This window comes from Chlorocebus sabaeus, chromosome 21, assembly GCF_047675955.1.
Source record: "Chlorocebus sabaeus isolate Y175 chromosome 21, mChlSab1.0.hap1, whole genome shotgun sequence".
NCBI classification, from domain to species: Eukaryota; Metazoa; Chordata; class Mammalia; order Primates; family Cercopithecidae; genus Chlorocebus; species Chlorocebus sabaeus.
In genome coordinates this window covers 73,170,958-73,191,647 of record NC_132924.1, presented here as the reverse complement: position 1 = coordinate 73,191,647, position 20,690 = coordinate 73,170,958, and the positions used below count along the sequence as shown (strand labels likewise).

General features: G+C 34.0%; 1 long non-coding RNA gene across 4 annotated transcripts in view; it reads left to right on the top strand.

Annotated features, from left to right (window-relative positions):
• The window catches only part of LOC119626230 (uncharacterized), a 198,410-nt gene extending 179,004 nt beyond the window's left edge, over window positions 1-19,406 (top strand). For 2 of the 4 annotated variants that reach the window (XR_012090392.1, XR_012090393.1), the window contains exon 6: window positions 18,014-19,406. This is a non-coding gene — a long non-coding RNA (uncharacterized lncRNA). The remainder of the gene's footprint in view (window positions 1-18,013) is intronic. The other 2 variants (XR_012090386.1, XR_012090389.1) reach the window with 1 other exon arrangement.
• The last annotated feature ends 1,284 nt before the right edge of the window (window positions 19,407-20,690 follow it).

Genomic DNA, 20,690 nt, shown 5'->3' with positions numbered 1-20,690 from the left:
GGGATGTGAAGTAACTGGAACTTTCCTACATTACTCATGAACATGGAAAATGATACAGCCACTAAGGAAAACTATGTATTAGTTTCTAATAAGTTAAACATACACATACTATATTACCTAGATTTTCACATAAGCATAATAAAATTTATGTTCATACAAAATTCTGGATATTTATATAAGTTTTCTTCATAAAAATCTGCAAACAACCATGTTTCTCAACTGGGTCAAAACCACAGTTCTTTTGTTCTTACTCTTCTTTTACTACTTAGTAATAAAAAGAAGAAACTCTTGATACACTCAGCAACATGAATAAATCTCAAATGCATTTTGCATGGTGAACAAAGGCAAACTCAAAATGCTGTATATTGCATATCTCATTTATATGGCCCTCTGGAAAAGGCAAGATTATAGGAATGGAGATTATATCCTTGATTGTCAAGTGTTATGGGTGAGGGGGAGAATTTGCCTTCAAAAATCTGGCATGAGGGATTCAAGTGTGTGTGGAGGGGGTGTGATTGGAACTCTTCGGTGGTTTGATTGTAGAAGTGATTACAAAACTATTTTATATTGCCAAAATTCACTCTAGAAGAAGCAGGTATCACTGAAAATTTTAAAATATGTTTGAAACACTTTTAAATGCCTAATATCAATATACTATAGTAAATAATCAAAAGGCATATTCTAGTTTCTAGGGATGCTGCAACGAAATATCACAAATGTGATAGCTTAAAACAATACAGTTTTATTCTCTCATAATTTTAAAGGTTAAAAAGTCCAAAATAAAGATGTTGGTTGGATTGCTTTCTTCCAAAGATTCTAGGGGAGAATTCATTCCAGGCTTCTCTCCTAGCCCACAGGCAATCCTTGGCAATCCTTGACTTGTAAATGAATCATCCAGTCTCTACTTCCATCTTCCTATGGCCTTCCCTTCTGCATTTCTTTGTACCTTTTTTTTCTTTTGTAAGGACACCTGTCAATGGATTTAGCACCCATACTAATTCAGGATTATCTAATCTCAATATCCACACCTTAATTACTTCTGCAAAGAAACCTACTCCAAATAAGGTTACATTTTGAGGTTTTTAGCAAACATATTCTCCGAAGGAACAAAATTCAACCCACTTAAGTCATCATAGAAATCTTTAATAAATGTATTTATATATTGATATAAGAACACTGATTAGCACATTCTTTCACTCATGTTTGTATTCTGACAATATTTTGCCTAATATATTTATTAGGATCACAGGCCAAAAATGATAATAAAATGCTCTTATGTCTATAACCCCATTACCATAATTTTAGAGTATTTTAGAGTATTTTTTCCATGAGTAAATTGAATAACCTTATAAATTATAAACCACATGAATAACTTATTTTAATAAAATACAAAGTACATTCAAATTTATGTGAGAAAAAGTCATGCCTTGACCCAATTAGCTGGTGAATCAAATACTGTCTTTAAAGTATTTAAGAAATTTTCAAAGTGTGAAAATTAACATTGCTGAACCAGAAACTTAGAATGATGTAGCTGGAATGAACTAGAACACAATGTCAAGATCTAGTATTAAATTATGTCCAACAACATTAAGAAACCAATGAGAAGAAACTGTGGAAAGAAAATAATGAATAGGCTTTTAACTAAAATCTTTTTCACATTTTAAGTTCAGGGGTACATGTGCAGCTTTTTTATATAGGTAATCTTGTGTCATGGGCATTAGTCATACAGATTATTTCATCACTCAGGTAATAACCCTAGTACCCATTTGTTACTTTTCCTGATCCTTTCCCTCCTCTCACTCTCCACCCTCAATAGAATGCAGTGTGTACTATTTCCCTCTGTGTGTTCATGTGTTCTCTCATCATTTAACTCCCATTTATGAATGAGAACATGCAGTATTTGGTTTTCTGTTTCTGTGTTAGTTTGCTAAGAATAATGGTTTTCAGTTCCATCCATGTCCCTGCAAAGGACCTGATCTCGTTCATTTTTATGGCTGTGTAGTATTTCATGGTGTATATACACCACATTTTTTTATCCACTCTATCATTGATAGACATTTAGGTTGATTCCATGTCTTTTTTATTGTAAATAGTGTGGCAATGAATGTACCCAGGCATGTGTCTTCATAATAGAATAATTAATATTCTTTTGGGTATATACCCAGTAATGGGATTGCTGGTTCAAATGGTATTTCTGTCATCAGATCTTTGAGGAATTGCCACATTGTCCTCCACAATCATTGGACTAATTTACACTCCCACCAACAGTGTATAAACATTTTATCCACAACTTTACCAGCATCTGTTATTTTCTGATCAAAGCCAAATTAGAAACAAACTACCATTCCCAACTGCCACAAAATGAATAAAATGTCTAGGAATACAGCTGAATACAGAAGTGAAAGATCTCTACAAGGAGAGCTACAAAACACTGCTCAGAGAGACCAGAGATGACACAAACAAATGGCAAAACATCCCATGCTCATGAATTGGAAGAATCAATTCATTAAAATGGCCATACTGCCTAAAGCAATTTTTAGATTCAGTGCTATGCCTATTAAACTACAAATGGAATTCTTCACAGAACTAGACAAAAACTATTTTAAAATTCATATGGAACCAAAGAAAAAGCCCAAATAGCCAAGGCAATCCTAAGCAAAAAGAACAAAACTGGAGGAATCACGCTACCCAACCTCAAAGTATACTACAGGGCTACAGTAACCAAAACAGCATGGTACTGGTACAAAAACAGACATATAGACCAATTAAACAGAATAGAGAACCCAGAAATAGTACTGCACATCTATACTATCTGATCTTCAACAAACCTGACAAAAACATGGAATGAGGAAAGAACTCCCTATTCAATACATGGTGCTGGGATAACTGGCTAGCCATATGCAGAAGATTGAAACTGGACCACTTCCTTTCACCATATACAAAAATTAACTCCAGGTGGATTAAAGATTTAAATGTAGATTCCAAGACTATAAAAACACTGGAAGAAAACCTGGGCAATACCACTTAGGACACAGGCATGGGCAAAGATTTCATGATGAAGACACCAAAAGCAACTGCAACAAAAGCAAAAATTGGCAAATGGGATCAAATTAAAGAGTTTCTGCACAGCAAGAGAAACTATCAACAGCGTAAGCAGACTGCCTACAGAGTGAGAGAAAATTTTTGCAAACTATGCATCTGACAAAAGTCTAATAGCCACCACCTATAAGGAACCTAAACAAATTTACAAGAAAAAACCACAACCCCGTAAAAGAGTGGGCAAAAGACATAAACAGACACTTGTCAAAAGAAGACATACATGCAGCTAACGAGTATGTGGAAAAAGCTGAACATGACTGATCATTATAGAAATGCTAATCAAGGCCGGGCGCGGTGGCTTAAGCCTGTAATCCCAGCACTTTGGGAGGCCGAGACGGGCGGATCACGAGGTCAGGAGATCGAGACCATCCTGGCTAACACGGTGAAACCCCGTCTCTACTAAAAATACAAAAAACCAGCCGGGCGAGGTGGCGGGCGCCTGTAGTCCCAGCTACTCCGGAGGCTGAGGCAGGAGAATGGCGTAAACCCGGGAGGCGGAGCTTGCAGTGAGCTGAGATCCGGCCACTGCAGTCCAGCCCGGGCTACAGAGCAAGACTCTGTCTCCAAAAAAAAAAAAAAAAAAAAAAAAAAAAGAAATGCTAATCAAAACCACAATGAGATACCATCTCACATCTGTCAGAATGGCTATTACTAAAAAGTCAAAACATAACAGATGGTGGTGAGGTTGTGGATAAAAGCAATGCTTATACACTGTTGCTGCCAGTGTAAATTAGTCCAACTGTTGTAGAAGACAGTGTGGTAATTGCTCAAAGACCTAAAGACAGAAATAATATTTGACCCAGCAATCTGATTACTGGGTATATGCCCAAAGAAATATAAATTATTCTATTATGAAGACACATGCAAGTGTTATGTTCATTGCAACACTGTTTACAATAGCAAAGACATGGAATCAACCTAAATGTCCATCAATTATAGACTGGTTAGAAATATGTGGTACATATACACCTTGAAATATTACAGAGCCATAAAAATGAACAAGATTATGTCCTTTGCAGGGACATGGATGGAGCTGAAGGCCATTATCTTTAGCAAACTAACACAAGAACATAAAAGCAAACACTGCATGTTCTCACTTATAAGTGGGAGCTAAATGATGAGAACACATAGATCCACAGGGGGAATCAATGTACACTGGGGTCTATCAGAGGGTGTAGGGAGGGAGGAGGGAGAGGATCAGGGAAAATAACTAATGGGTACTAGACTTAATACCTGAGTGATGAAATAATCTGTACAACAAACCCTCATGACATAAGTTTACCTATGTAACAAACCTGCACATGTATCCCTGATCTTAAAATATAAAGAGAAGAAAATGAGATAATAATCAAGGATTTTTCAGAAATGATAAAAACACATAAACCCCCAAATATAGGAAATAAATGTGTCCCATCAAAACTATCTTTATAAAAAGAAAAATGAAGTAAAACATTTTACAGAAACAAAATGTGTGATAGCTCAGCATCATTAGACTCTCATTGAAGTAACTTCAAAATATGAACTTCAAGGGGAAAGAAAATGACCACAGAAGGAAAGTATGGGGTGCAAGATAAAACGACTATGAAAGAAAACATGAAGAATCAAAGGAACCCAAAGTGAACCTAAACAATGATTTATACTGATTTAATTTCTGTTACATAGACAGTCCAAGAAATTCTGGTTGATTTAAACCAATAAGTTAAAAAAAAACACAAAATAAATACAAGCTTCTTGAGACAAAAACAGGTAATTACAACAGTGCAAGATTCATACTAACATCAGATTTTTCATTAATAGCTTTGGATGCCAGAAAAGTACCAAACAGTGGTTCCAAAGTTAGGAGGGACAATGGCTTTGAATGGATGCTGTCTCTAGACAAATCTTAAATCAAGTGTGAAGGTAGAATAATGACTTTTTTTTAATTCAAGGACTTAGAAAAGATTCATCACATAACTGCTACATTAAAAGTACATTATAATGTCATTTTAAAAAGTGAGAGAGGCAGAAATGAGAAACTCTAGGAAAATTAAAAACTACACAAAAAATTTATTTTCTAATTGTGAAGCAAACTAAAATGTGGGCACAATTTTAAACCAACTGATAGACTGATAAAAAATAATATTTAATTATGTATTAATGTGGACTGTATTATACTTTGAGTGATTCAGAGGTCATGATATTGAGACACTATAAAAGAAAATATTATTGTGAAATATAACTTGGACTTGCAGTTAATGTCTCTGCAAAATAATAATAAAAATAAAGTTCATTAGTTTTCCACTTTTAGCTCATCCTGCAAAGCAGACTTACTTATGATCACAGAGCAATTGTAAATTTTATTAATTTTGACCATGTCATTCTGAAGTGCTGAGGATAGAAAAGTTATAATAAGGAAAAGAAAATAAAAAGATTAGGAGTAAGATATGATATAGAAGGGGATTTGGTGATTATAATTGATAAAATAAATGAATATATAAGTACGTTAACGAAAGATATACAACTAAGCAGTAATTTAAATAATGATAAAATATTTGATGAAGACAATGATGAGAAGTGGAGAACTGCCTGCATGATCAAAATTTGCAGCTTCCGCAGTGCAGTTAATAGGTAACACAGTCTATAAATCAAGAAATGGAGAACATGTATGAAGATAATGTAAAAAAAAGAAATAATTACTAGATTATGTTTCTTTATATTGGGCTAGGTATGAAGTGGTGGCAAAGGTGCAAAGATGATCATTTTTATGATGTTACCTGTATTATACGAATCTGTAAGATATTATTTTGATTAAGGTGCTTAAAACTTATATGGAAATTCATACCAGTAACATTATTTTTTTAAATAAGGTTTCTCCATCATGTGATAAGCATTTAAACATTCAAAACTGAGGACAGTGAGGAATTTGTTTTACTTGTTTCAAGTTTATATTATTCTTCAAGAGAAATGCGACAAATAAATGTAAATAATCCATGTAGGTTCAAAATTTTTCAAATGCATTTCAATACATATTATTGTATATTTGTTTTCGATCTTATTTAAATAACTTTTTAAAAAGGAGTGAAGAAAAAACTCTGCAGTCTTTTTATATATTTTCCAGTATTAATATTTTTCACACGTTTCTTTCTTTTTTTTCAAATTATTGTACAAAATTCATATGTAAATCTCTAAAATGGAAAGAAAGAAAATCCAAATTCTCTTCATTATGAAGTATGGAATGTAAAAAAACAGAACACTGAGATTATGATAATTGTCCTACCAAATATATATTTATATTATTATCCTTAACTTCTTATGCATTTTTCCATATAAATATGAAATATGAAAAATAGGTACACAGAAGCTCTAAGATCCACTCATTGTGAACTCTGCATAATTTTGGAAATAATGTCTTTAAAGTCTTTTTTCTGGTTAGCTTTCAAATTCTATTTTAAAAGTTGCAAGACATGAAGAACCAGATGCATACCTTCCCTTCACATGGATTTTCAATTTAATACCTCATAGTTGTTTCTTGTTTCTGGGATGCTAATATGGTCTATTTTGTGTCAATGCACAATTTGTACAATGTTTCTTTTTAACTATCTCTTTCCTTGGTGATATGGTTAGTCATTTTATTCTAAAAATATTTTAAAAATATTTAGTAACTATTTCTAATGTACACCATGATCATCATTAATTCGCTAAGAATCAAAAGCAGAATATATTAGGAAAACTGAATTAGCATGTTTAATTTTAATGTGCCTCCAAACACTTTTTTTGTTACAGTATACTAAGCTTATGGAGTAAGTGCTCCAACTGACCAGATTATTGTTGAGAACGATGTAAAGGAAAGCCTGTTTTTATTAATACCTTTTCACAAATACCAGCCTCAAGATATTAGAATAAAATGTAATGTGTGAGTTTAAGTGTTGAATAATATGCTAGATTGTTGGTAAAGGAATATGCTTAACAAAGTATTTCCTCTTTGAAATATTATTATTTTTCCCCCAGGAAACCAGCTGGAGAGTAAAGCAATATTCTTTTTTACCAAATTACAGAATTCATTTATGTTCTGTGGGCAAAGGTAAACACACAGTAATCACAGCTCAGAATCTTCTCATTGAAGAAATGCCCATCAAGCACCCTAATGATGTCTTGTTTATGTTGATGATTTGTTGTTTTCTTCAAACACATCTGAGATATTTTACAATTCAGCTGATTCTGGCAGTTTCCAAGTATTTTCCCAGTCTCAGAAAGGGGTACTTGCCCTGCCCTCTGCAGAGCTGGCTGACAAAGGCGGTGTCCTGGCCTTTGGCCAGGAGCTTGTCTCTAGCATGGTGTTGGCATTTCTGACTTGCGCAGGGAGTACTGAGCACTGCAACCTCAAAAGCATATTAGACTGCAAAAGCTCCATTCAAGTGAATGCTATTTTAGCATTAAAAAAAAAAATACACACTTTTTAAACTAAAATTTGGAAGAAAAACATGTATGTTCAGCAAAATACACACAACAGGCTACAATGCAAATGATATATATATGTAAGAATATAAGCTTTTAAACTGAAGGTTTATAAATATAAACAATAAATAAAAAATTTATAAGGAAAACTTTTTTTCTTTCTTTTTGAGGAGTCTCTCTCTGTTGCCCAGGGTGGAATGCAATGTTGTGATCTCGACTCACTGCAACCTCCACCTCCCAGGTTCAAGCAATTCTCTTCCCTCAGCCTCCTTAGTAGCTGGGATTACAGGCACCCGTCACCTCGCCTGGCTAATTTTTGTATTTTTAAGACGGGATTTCACCATGTTGGCCAGGCTGATCTTGAATTCCTGACCTCAGGTGATCCGCCCACCTTGGCCTCCCAAAGTGTTGGGATTACAGGCGTGAGCCACCATGCTCGGCCAAGGAAAACATTTTAATTAATAAAGAGATATATAAATCTGTGGAGGCATTGCCTGAAATTTCTGGATTAATAAGCTTGAAATGTTAGGCATTTAACTAAAATAAATGTTCTGTTTATCCACAGTATCTAAGTCCCCATCTCTTTGTCTGGCTGTTAATGCTCTCATGACTGTTGAAAATCAAAATATTCTGTAGAAGTAAAAAACATTTACAGGTATTAGAGAGATTTTAAACAAATTATTTTGGATATAATGTCATGGAAAAATTATTTTAAATATTTTTCTTCTAAAGTATTACATTACATCTAGAACCTTAACATAAAGAGAAAAAACAGAATAACAATTGGTAATGTTTGAAGAAATAATTAGCTCAAAAGATTTCAATATAAATATCTTCATTATAATCTCCCAAAAAAAACACATCATCTTGCCAGGCGCGGTGGCTCACGCCTGTAATGCCAGCACTTTGGGAGGCCGAGGCGGGCAGATCACAAGGTCAAGAGATCGAGACCATCCTGGCTAACACGGTGAAACCCCGTCTCTATAAAGATACAAAAAATTAGCCAGGCTCGGTGGTGGGTGCCTGTAGTCCCAGCTTCTTGGGAGGTTGAGGCAGGAGAATGGCATGAACCCGGGAGGCGGAGCTTGCAGTGAGCCGAGATCGCGCCACTGCACTCCAGCCTGGGCAACAGAGCGAAACTCCGTCTCAAAAAAAAAAAAAAAAAAAAAAAGAGAAAAAGAAAACAAAGAAAGACAATACAATATCCTTAATTTAAAAAACATCATCGTTTCAAACTATTTTCAGAAATGAACTAGGAGTCCAATATACAACAAAATTTCTTCCATTACTACACAATATAAACATGAATAGGAAAATGTGACTTCATGCTTTGGTATATCACACTCATGATGCTCAGAGTTCATCAACAAAGATTAAGCAATACATTTACTATACATAAAAGTTTCAATACCACTTTAATTTTCCAGAGTAGGTAAAATATTGTAGCTAATATCCATAATTTTGAAAGCCAGTCTTTGAAGCATATTTTACTATCAGAAGTATTTGAACAGCTTCTCTCCTATTAAATAAAAGACTGACTAGAAATTTGTATTTATTAACTAAAAGACTCATAACTATGTGGTTAGAATTTCATTCGAGCACTAAATTTCAAAAAAGTTAACCTTGATATTAATTAATAGATCTGTCTTTTTTATTAAATTAAGTAAATGAAAGAACAGAAATACAAGATAACTTTTCAAAGTTACAATGTTTCACATGGAAACCAAATTTATAGTATGCATGTTGCCTAACTATGGCTATCTTGGTCATCAGCCATTCTGTGTGGCTTCATGGTATTAGCATTCTTACTGGTCCTATTTCAAAATTAATTGCCTGAAACACTCAGCTGTCAGTATTATCCAACAAGTAGACCTTCAATGTTAAAAATACAAGCTAATAAAGATGATCTTACCCTTAGTTTTAAAAATAATAGAATAAAAGATAAATAAATTAGTCAATAGAAGCATTAAAGAGTTTACCCTGTAACTTACCCATTCTTGCTTCTCAAAATAAAGAAAAAAAAATATTTCAGCTTCTGGGTTAAAGTTCTGAACATATATCCTATGAGATTTTTCTCTTTTGCAAGAATAAAATAATTTATTCAGAAGCACAGAAAATATTTTGTAATTGAAAGAAGATATCTTATTGATTCAGTTCTTAGTTTTTAGGACTAGAAGTGTATGTATTATCAATAACAAATTGTTTAAAAGATAATTTATGGACATCAGTGTTAACTGATGAGAAATTCTGTTTGTACATGTTATCAGTGATGCGAAATTTGATTCTTGAGAGCTATGTGTTCAGTCTGCCTCTCTTTGCTTATCTCTGAGACAATTTATATTGTGCCATCTGGAAGGAAGACAGGCAAAACCACAATAAAATCCAGTTCAAAACTGTGTTTTCGATCGGAAAAAAAATCAATGTCTCTTTGGGATTTTTTGAGATTTTACCTACCTCTGCTCATTTCATTCATTGACGTAATTTTTTGGATTTCTGGATGCCGAATTTTTGAAATCTTGTTTTTGTTATGTGTCTAATTTCTCAGATAATCTTTTTACACAATAACATATGTTTTGGAATCTGTCCAGGAGAAATATTTCTGTCTTCTGAGAAATGGATTACATTGTTCTACCCTAAGGAGTTCCTCTTCAAGTATGGCAAAATAATCTCCTAACAATTGAATCATCTCAAAAACAACGATACAATCTGGATACAATTTTTAAAAACTTGAAAGTTTAAAAAAAATGTAATATTTTTGTGGGGTTGGGGGCATTGGTTAAAACTCTGAAGATGGTTATAGCAAGGATTGTGTCTCATTTTTAAGACTTAAGTTTGAAGACTGACCACAGTCCCAGTGTGGCCCAGGGAAGTTTAAACTGTGGTAGAAACCCACATTCTTTCTAACCTAGAGAATCAGAACACAGAGCCTGAGGCAATCATGCTCTAAAAATGAAGAGGGAATTCTGGGAAAAGAAAGCATGGAAGAAATCATCAAGTTATGTATAAAAACTCTGTCCAAATCCGTGGCTAACCACTGAATTATGCAAGCATGGGGAAAACTCAAAGCAGCTGGCAGCTAAAGCTAAATGGAAAAAACTGAGAGTTGAGTTACTGCCTTAAACACACAAGAAAAATGTTGAGGCTTGAGGATAAGCAAGGTAGTTTTTGGTTTTCTAAAAAAAATTAAACATCCTTTATAGGAATATAACAAAATGTACAGCCTCAACAATATAACTGTAACAGTATCCCGGATACAATGGAAAATTACTCAAATAAAAAGAAAGAAAATATGACTTTCTTAAAGGAAAATAAAATAAGCAGAGGCTAGACTCAAGATGATCCAGATGTTAGGTTGTCAAACACAAACTTCTTGTTTCCAGATTTATTGAGGTATAATTGACCAATAAATTCTGTATATACTTAAGGTATAAAATGTGAAAAAATTTAATATGTGTACTTTGTAAAACTGATTACCACAATCAAGTTAATTCATTCATCACCTCATATAGTTACCATTTGTGTGTGTGTGTGTGTGTGTGTGGAGAACACACAAGATCTACTCTTACAAAATTTCAAATATACTGTACAGTATTAATTAATGTCATAATGCTCTACATTAGATCACCAGAATTTACTCATCTTATAACTGAAAGCTTGTACCCCTTGACGAACATCTTCCAATTTCCCTCACCTTCCAGCCCTGGCAACCATTATTCTCCTCTTTGATTCTATGAGTTTGACATTTTCAGATTCCATATAGAAGTGAAGTCATAGAGTATTTGTTTTTCTGTGTCTGGCTTATTTCACTTAGCATAATGCCTCTCAAGTTTACCTATGTTGTTGCAAACATCAGGATTTTCTTCTTTTTTATGGATGTGTTGCATTTAATTACACACACACGCACGCACACACACACACCCCCCATAATTTTTTATTCATTATCCTGACAAGGAACACTTAGGTTGAGTGCCTATCTGGGCTATTGTGAATAATTCCATATGGACATGGGAATCTAAATATATCTATATCTCTTAGACATATTGATTCTATGTCCTTTGGATAAATAATAGTGGAGTTGCTGAATCATATGGCAGCTCTATTTTTAATTTTCTGAGATTTGTTTCCATAATAGTCATACCAATTTATATTTCACCAAAAGTGTACAAGGTTTTCCTTTTCTCCACACCCTTTCCAACACTTGTATTCTCTTTTCTTTTTGATAATAGCCATTCTAACAGATGTGGACTGATACCTCACTGTGGTTTTGATACGCATTTCCTTGATTATTAGTGATATTGAGCAGCTTCAGTATATCTGTTGGCCACCTGTATGCCCTCTTCTGAAAAATGTCTATTTAGATCTCCTGCCATTCTTTAATTGGTTTATTTAGCTTTTGCTATTGAGTTTAAGGAGTTCTTTATATATTTTAGATACTAATCCCCTATTGGTTTGTAATTTTTGTGTTCCCATTACATATGTTGTCCTTTCATTTTGTTGTTTCCTTTGCTGTGTAGAATATTTTTAGTTTTATGTAATCCCATTTGTTTACTTTTGCTTTTGCTGCCTGTGCTTTTGGCGTCATATCTAAAAAGTCATTGCTAAGACCAATGTCAAAGAGTTTTCCCATGTTTTCTTCTTAGAGTTTTAAATTTTCCATCTTACATTAAAGTCTTTAATCCATTGTGAATTAATTTCAATGTATGGTGTAAGATAAGGGTTCCATTTCCGTCTTTCACATGTGGATATCCAGTTATCTCAACACTATTTATTCAACAGACTATACTTTCCCCATTTTGTATGTTTCGTAGCCTTTTCAAAGATTGGTTGATGTGTTAGTTTATTTCTGGGTTTTCTATTCTATTTCATTGGTCTATGTATCCGTGTTTATACAAGTTTTATCCTATTTTGATTACTGTAACTTTATCATATTGTTTGAAATCATTAAGTGTGATTCTTCCAGCTTGATTCTTCTCAAGATTGCTTGGCTATTTGGGGTCTTTGTGGTTCCATATTAATTTTAGGATTGTATTTTTGTGTGTGCATGAAAAACTTTATTGAAGTTTTTATTTGTATTACACTGAATCTGTAGGTCACTTTGAATAATATAGGTATTTTAAACAATATTAAGTCTTCTAATATGTGAACATGAGATACTTTTCTATTTATTTGTGTTTTCAACTTTTTCTCATCTTTCACCTCTTTAGTTACATTTATTCCTCAGTATCATCTTTTTATGCCATTTTAAATGAAATTGTTTCCTGAATTTCTTTTTCAGATAGTTCATCATTAATGTATAGAAATACAACTGATTTTTCTATGATTTTAATGCTGCAACTTTGCTGAATCTTTTTATTGGCTCTAAGAGGTTTTGGTGGAGTCTATAGGAATTTTTTACATATAATATCATGTTCCCTGCAAATAAGACAATTTAACTTTTTCCTCTCTGGTTCGAATGGCTTTAATTTCTTTTTCTAGCCTAATTGCTCTTACTAGGACTTCCAGTACTATGAGGAATAAAAGCAGTGACAGTGGGCACCTTTGTCTTATTCCTAGTCTTAGAGGATATGTTTTAGTTGTTTACTATTTAATATGTTAGCTGTGGTCTTGACACATACAGTCTTTATTATGCTGAGGCACATTCCTTTGATACCTAATGTGTTGAGAGTTTTTATCATGTCAGACAAGACCATAAAACAGCTTTTATAATGAAGTAAGGGAAAATACACTTGGAATGAAAGGACAAAAATTGAAAATCTCAGCAGAAAAATAGAAAATGCTAGATATACTAATTAAAAATCTTAAATAGAAAGTAAAGAAATTCAAAACAAAATATTTGAATTAAAATGTAAACTGATCAGGTTAATAGTAGAAAGGAGCTGACAAAAAAATAATGAACTTGAAAATCATATAATGGAAATTATCCAAGCTAAGAGGCAGAGGAAAAAACAAACTAAAGAAAAAGCAAACAGAACTACAGAGAGTGTTAGATTATATCAAATGGTCAAACATACATGTAATTAGTGTCCCAGAAGCAAAGGAGAGAATGTGTCAGTAAAAATATTTGAAGAATTAGTGTTCAAATACTTTACAAATTTTGTGAAATACATGGATTCAAAATGTAATATATTCAGTAAAACCAAAACGACACATACAATGAGTACACCTTACTTAGGCACATCATAGACAAATTACAGAAACCCAAAGAAAAGAAAAAAAAATATTGAAAGAAACCAGAGAATAATGGCACATTATATACTGTGAAACAATGTTCCAAATGACTGTGGTCTTCCATCAGGAACTATGAAGTCAGAAGAAGTGGAATAACATCATTAAAGTAATGAAGGAAATAAAACTAGCAACCCAGAGTTCCATGTACAGTGACAATATTCTTCAATAAAAAAGCAAAGTGGACATATTTGCAGATAACAGAAAACTAAGAGAATTTGTCTTGATAAGACATGTATTGCAAAAAATGCTAATGGAAATTCTTCCGGGTGAAGGTGAGTGGTAGTAGAGGGAAACAGACATTCAAGAAGGGAATATAAAATGATACGTATTTGGAGATAGTCTATTTTTTATTCTTCATTTCATTAAAATATGCATGGCTATTTCAGTCAAAGACTATGATGCTTTCTTTCAGAGTGTATACTGCATATTGATATAATACATATGAAAATTCTAGCATAACAGATCTCAAGAGGTAAATGGACTTAGATGGTTGTAAGGTCTTTACATTTTACATTAATGTGTACGATATTAACCTTAAGTAATGTGAAAAGTTAAGGATACATGACATAACTTTAAATAAACCATTAAAATGCAAACAGTTATAGTTAGGAAGCCAATACATAAAAACCATTGAAACATCAGGAGATACCTGAGAACCCCACACAGTGCTACTGTGCACCTGGACTCAATCCTGGCTCCCAGAGCCTCTGGGGGAATGGGTGAGTTAAGGTGGCAAGGAACAACCTGGAACCAGAGGGTTTGGTGTGGCAGTGTCTGTAGTGGAGCACAGCCAGGATCGGCCATTTCCCTAAGGTGGACTAGCTCCCTCAGCGGATTTTAGCCTTAGGGGAACTGTTGGTCCTGAATTAGGCAGGGTGGTCTTGCCCTTTAAATTAAATCCAGTAAAAAAAAACTGAGCAAAATATTTCAGCACATACCTCACAGAAAAGATTTTTGTGGCAGATAAGCACATGAAAAGTTGTCAACATGGTTATTTATCTAAGAAAGTACTACTAAAACAAAGAAAAGTTACTGTTGTGTACCCATCGGAAGAGCTAAGAGTAAAGGCTGAAAATTTTAAGTGTCCAGATGTGGAGCAACTGAAACTCTCATGCACTGCCTCTGGGAACGTGAAATGGTACAATTACTTTGGAAAACTCTTTGGATATTTCTTTAAAAATTCAATATATATCCACCAAGTAACCTAGTTATTCCACCACAGGTATTTACCTGAGATAATTGGTAATATATATCCACACAGAGGATTTATATGCAGATATTCATAGAAGCTTTTTTCAAAGTAGCTCCAAAATTCAAATAACCCAAATATTCATCAACAAATGCATGGGTAAACAAAATATGGGTATCTTTACAACCGAACACTGCTCGACAATAAAAATGAATCCACACAATAACATAAGTGACTCTTTAAGCCATTGTGCTAAGAGGAGCCTTTTGCAAAGGGGTTTATATTGTTTTGTTGATTCTAATTACGTTAAAATCTAGAAAATGCTAACTAATCTATGGTGAACAAAAATATATCAATGATTATCTGGGGCAGGGTTCAGAGGTATGGATGTGTTCCATAGACGCTTAAAGAAACTCTGAGAGGTGAGAAAAATGTGTGTGGATTTGAGCAGTGGTTTGGCCCTGGACCAATCTATCACAATGAATCAAATCACACACATTAGATGCATACAATTACTTGAATGTAAATATACCTCAGTAAAGTTGATAAAATTGTGAAACATTTAACACCATTGACTAACAATTCTGCCTGTAGAATTTTTATTTATGTTTTATTTTTAGAAAAAGATGTCCACCAATATATACCGTAATAGTAACCTCATAGAAAGATAATTGTTATCTGTATATGTACTTAAATTATGCATTACTTTTTCATGTCTAAAATCAGTAATATTTTGACGGTTTTTCTTTTCTGTTGTATTTTATTAAGTGTAAAGTCAATTAAGTAAATGCAGGACCAATTCTCCAGAGAAGTCTGAGAAAATTAAGTGTAAAACAAGCCAAAAGTGATATATTTTATTTTTATTGTGTATATTTAAGGTGTAAAATGTAATGTTGTGATTTACATATACATAGTGAAATGATTATTGTAGCCAAGCAAAGGAACATATCCATCACAAAGTGGTATAATTTATAATGTCTCCCTCTCATTGCACTAAAAGGTGTTTCAATTGTTTGTAAATATATCTATCTTTGGATACCTAATGTCCACTGATGCAAGTTATGTAATGATTTTTATCTGTTTATTTTAATGTATTTGTATTTGATATTAACCTAAATATGCATAGATAAAAAAAGAAACATTACCCAACTACAGCATAGAAATACCAATGTTCTCAGTCATATACACAAAGATGAGTGATGGAAATCCAGCCTAATTCTCCTGTATCCTTGAATGTGAAGCCATTTTTTGGACTGTACCTTAAAAATCGGAAACATGTTAGTGTTCTATCCCTGTTTCAAACCATAAATTTTCATTTCTTATTAAAAGTCAGTAGTATATTTCTTTTTCTTTGATATAGTAAGTCTTTGAACTTCTCAGTAGAAAGAATATATATGCACTATATTGGGTTAGAGGAAAGAATAATGCACCCACAGTTTTCTGATCTGGGTTCATACCCCAGCCCTCAGTGATTGTAACTCTGAGAAAAGAACACATTATCTATCTCCCAGGGTTCTTTTCAGGAACCCTTCAGCAAAGCACTTTGTTTTTGAGCCAGATGTCTAGGGTTAAAACTTGTTTTCTCAGCTTAACATTGGTATGACCTAGGACAAATACTTAGTCTCTCTGTTGATTTTACTCATTAGTGAAATATGATTAATAATAGCTACTTCACAATGTTAAGGTGAAAATCAGGGATGATATATTAATAGTTTGAAACATAAGTATAGCAATAGAAACATAATAAGCATCTTTTTTTTTTAATTTTTTTGAGATGGAGTCTCACTCTGTTGACAGGCTGGGGTACAATGGTGCGATCTGGCTTACAGTAACCTCCACCTCCCAGGTTCAAGCCATTCTCCTGCCTCAGTCTCCTGAGTAGCTGGGACTATAGGCGCATGCTACCATGCCCAGCTAATTTTTTGTATTTTTAGTAGAGACGGGATTTCTCCTTGTTGGTCAGGCTGGTCTTGAACTCCCAACCTCAAGTGATCCACCCATCTTGGCCTCCCAAAGTGCTGGGATTGCAGGCGTGAGCCACCGCAGCTGACCATAAGCATCATATTTGTAGCTATTAGAAGCTGTGAGTTAAGATAGTATCCTTTCCCAAATAAATATTAAATGACCAAGCAGACAGCCATAAAAGACAATTACAAATAACACAAGAAACCGAGGAGCAGTAAGGCTATAATCAAAAAGTCAAAAGATAAGTGTTGGCCAGGGCGTGCAGAAAAGGGAACACTTACACACTGTTGGGGGAAATACAAATTAGTACAGCCACTATGGAAAACAGTATGGAGTTCCTAAAAATATTTAAAAATAGATCCACCATATGATCCAGCAATCCCACTGCTGGGTATATATCCAAACGAAATTAAATCAGTATATTAAAGGGACATTTGCACTTCCATGTTTATTAAAGCATTATTCCCAATAGACAAGACAGTGAATTAACCTAAGTGTATATCAACATGAATGGATAAAGAAAATCTAGTATATAAATCTGGTTTTTCCTTAGCCATAAAAAAGAAGAAAATCCTGTTATTTGCAAAAGATAGTATGTTAAGTAAAATAAGCAGGCACAGAAAGACAAATACCTCATGATCGCACTCGTGCAATTTTAAAAAGTTCACCTCATAAAAGTAAAGAGTAGCATGGTGGTTACCAGGGGTTGGGGTGGTGGTCGGGGCAGGAGGTGGCTGGGGAGACATTGGTCAAAGGATAGAAAATTTCAGTTAGATAAGAGGAATACAGTTAGATAAGAATTCAGTTAGATAAGAGGAATATCTCTTGATATATTGTACAACCTGGTGGCTATAGTTAATAGCAATATATTATTTTATTGAAAAATGCTAAGAGAGTAGATCTCAAGTTTTCACCACAAAAATAACAACTAAGAAAGAATATGTATGTTGATTAGCTTGATTTAGCCATTCCACAATATATGTATATATGTATGTACATGTGTATATATATATACACACGTATATATAAAACAAAATATGTTGTACACAATAAATATATACAATTTTATCTGTCAACTTTTTTTTTTTTCTTTTTTAGATGGAGTTTTGCTCTCGTTGCCCAGGCTGGAATGCAATGGTGCGATCTTGGCTTACTGCAATCTCCGCCTTCCAGGTTCAAGCAATTCTCCTACCTCAGCCTCCTGAGTAGCCGGGATTATAGGCATGCACCACCATGCCTCGCTAATTTTGTATTTTTAGTAGAGAGGGGGTTTCTCAATGTTGGTCAGGCTGGTCTCGAACTCCTGACCTCAGATGATCTGCCCACCTCAGCTTCCAAAGTGCTGAGATGACAGGCATGAGCCACAGAGCCCGGCCTGTCAATTTTTAAAAATTAAACTAAATTAACTATTTTTTAAAAAGAAGAAGAAAGAAACTAAGGAGCAGCATCTTCCAGTGATATAGATTTTATTCCAGAAAGAAAACTATCCGAGCCTGCCGCTTCTACCACTGTCCATGAATATTGTCTGTAACTGTCAACCAGAATTCCTCTTTCTCTTATCAATTCACTCTTCTATGGACAAACTCATTGGCTTTTTAATGAAATTTTTAACTCTACCACCAATGTGCAAAAGAACAGAAGATTTAGTCAATGCAACATTTGCTGAAAGACAAGTTAAATTGATTTGCCTTAAGTAATTCCCTCTACATTTTTACTGGTCAATTGCTAAGCTCTAAAGCTGTGAGGAAGAGGATAGATCTGCAGTTTGTGTGTCAGTATAACTGGTGTGCAAAACCTCTACTCCAACTTCTGCAACCTATAGTAAGTTCATCTAGTGTTCTTGGACAGTATTTTTATAGAATGTTCTTCTGATGTTACTGCTTCCTTTTCTTTGAAAGAAACCTAGGTAGTACCATTCAGGACATAGGCATGGGCAAAGACTTCATGTCTAAAACACCAAAAGCAACGGCAGCAAAAGCCAAAATTGACAAATGGGATCTCATTAAACTAAAGAGCTTCTGCACAGCAAAAGAAACTACCATCAGAGTGAACAGGCAACCTACAGAATGGGAGAAAATTTTTGCAATCTACTCATCTGACAAAGGGCTAATATCCAGAACCTACAAAGAACTCAAACAAATTTACAAGAAAAAAACAAACAACCCCATCCAAAAGTGGGCAAAGGATATGAACAGACATTTCTCAAAAGAAGACATTCATACAGCCAACAGACACATGAAAAAATGCTCATCATCACTGGCCATCAGAGAAATGCAAATCAAAACCACAATGAGATACCATCTCACAGCAGTTAGAATGGCGATCATTCAAAAGTCAGGAAACAACAGGTGCTGGAGAGGATGTGGAGAAATAGGAACACTTTTACACTGTTGGTGGGATTGTAAACTAGTTCAACCATTATGGAAAACAGTATGGCGATTCCTCAAGGATCTAGAACTAGATGTACCATATGACCCAGCCATCCCATTACTGGGTATATACCCAAAGGATTCTAAATCATGCTGCTATAAAGACACATGCACACGTATGTTTATTGTGGCACTATTCACAATAGCAAAGACTTGGAATCAACCCAAATGTCCATCAGTGACAGACTGGATTAAGAAAATGTGGCACATATACACCATGGAATACTATGCAGCCATAAAAAAGGATGAGTTCGTGTCCTTTGTAGGGACATGGACGCAGCTGGAAACCATCATTCTTAGCAAACTATCACAAGAACAGAAAACCAAACACCGCATGTTCTCACTCATGGGTGGGAACTGAACAATGAGATCACTTGGACTCAGGAAGGGGAACATCACACACCGGGGCCTATCATGTAGAGGGGGGAGGGGGGAGGGATTGCATTGGGAGTTATACCTGATGTAAATGACGAGTTGATGGGTGCAGCACAGCAAGATGGCACAAGTATACATATGTAGCAAACCTGCACGTTGTGCACATGTACCCTAGAACTTAAAGTATAATAATAAAAAAAATAAAAAATCAAAAATAAAAAAAAATAAAAAAATACCAAAGACAAAAAAAAAAAGAAAATAAGGTGGTCCTGGAAAGTCGGGGGAAATTTTTATTTCCCTTTTCTTTACAGATAAGTAAAATATTCTGTTTCTTGAGCTAGATGCTGGTTACACAAGTGGGCTCAGTTTGTTGAAATTCGCTGAGCTTTAGATTTATGACATATTCAGGATTCTTTATTATATAATGCATCAATTAAAGGTAAACATACTGATAGTAATAAGAGTAGTAATGAAATCACATTTCTTAGCATTTTATGACATACAGATTAAATGACCTTCTCTGAGCAAGAAAGAGAGAAGTAAATTGTAAAAAAGAAGGATGTTTATATGTCCTAAACAATAATTCACAGTTCGTGCCATGCAGTAAAGTAGTTCTGACATAAATAAATTTGGGAAATATTCCATATACTATCCTCCACCTTAAAGATTCATCATTCACAGTAGCAAATAAAAAACTCTCAAATATTGTACAATAAATGCGTTTGTTGAACTTTATTTAACACAGCCTTTACAAAACTCAAGTGTGTTCTATAGAACACTAATTCTTCTTCACTTTAATACATTATGTAAGAAGCAACAATTCTGTGGTCAAATAAGTCTGAGTATTAATGGGATATGATTTAAATAAAACTTAATAGTTTTCTTCACTACAGTAATTCTTGAACTTAAATTTGCTATCCTTTCCAGGATATTATATGTTTCTATATGAATGAGTATTGTATTAACTGTTT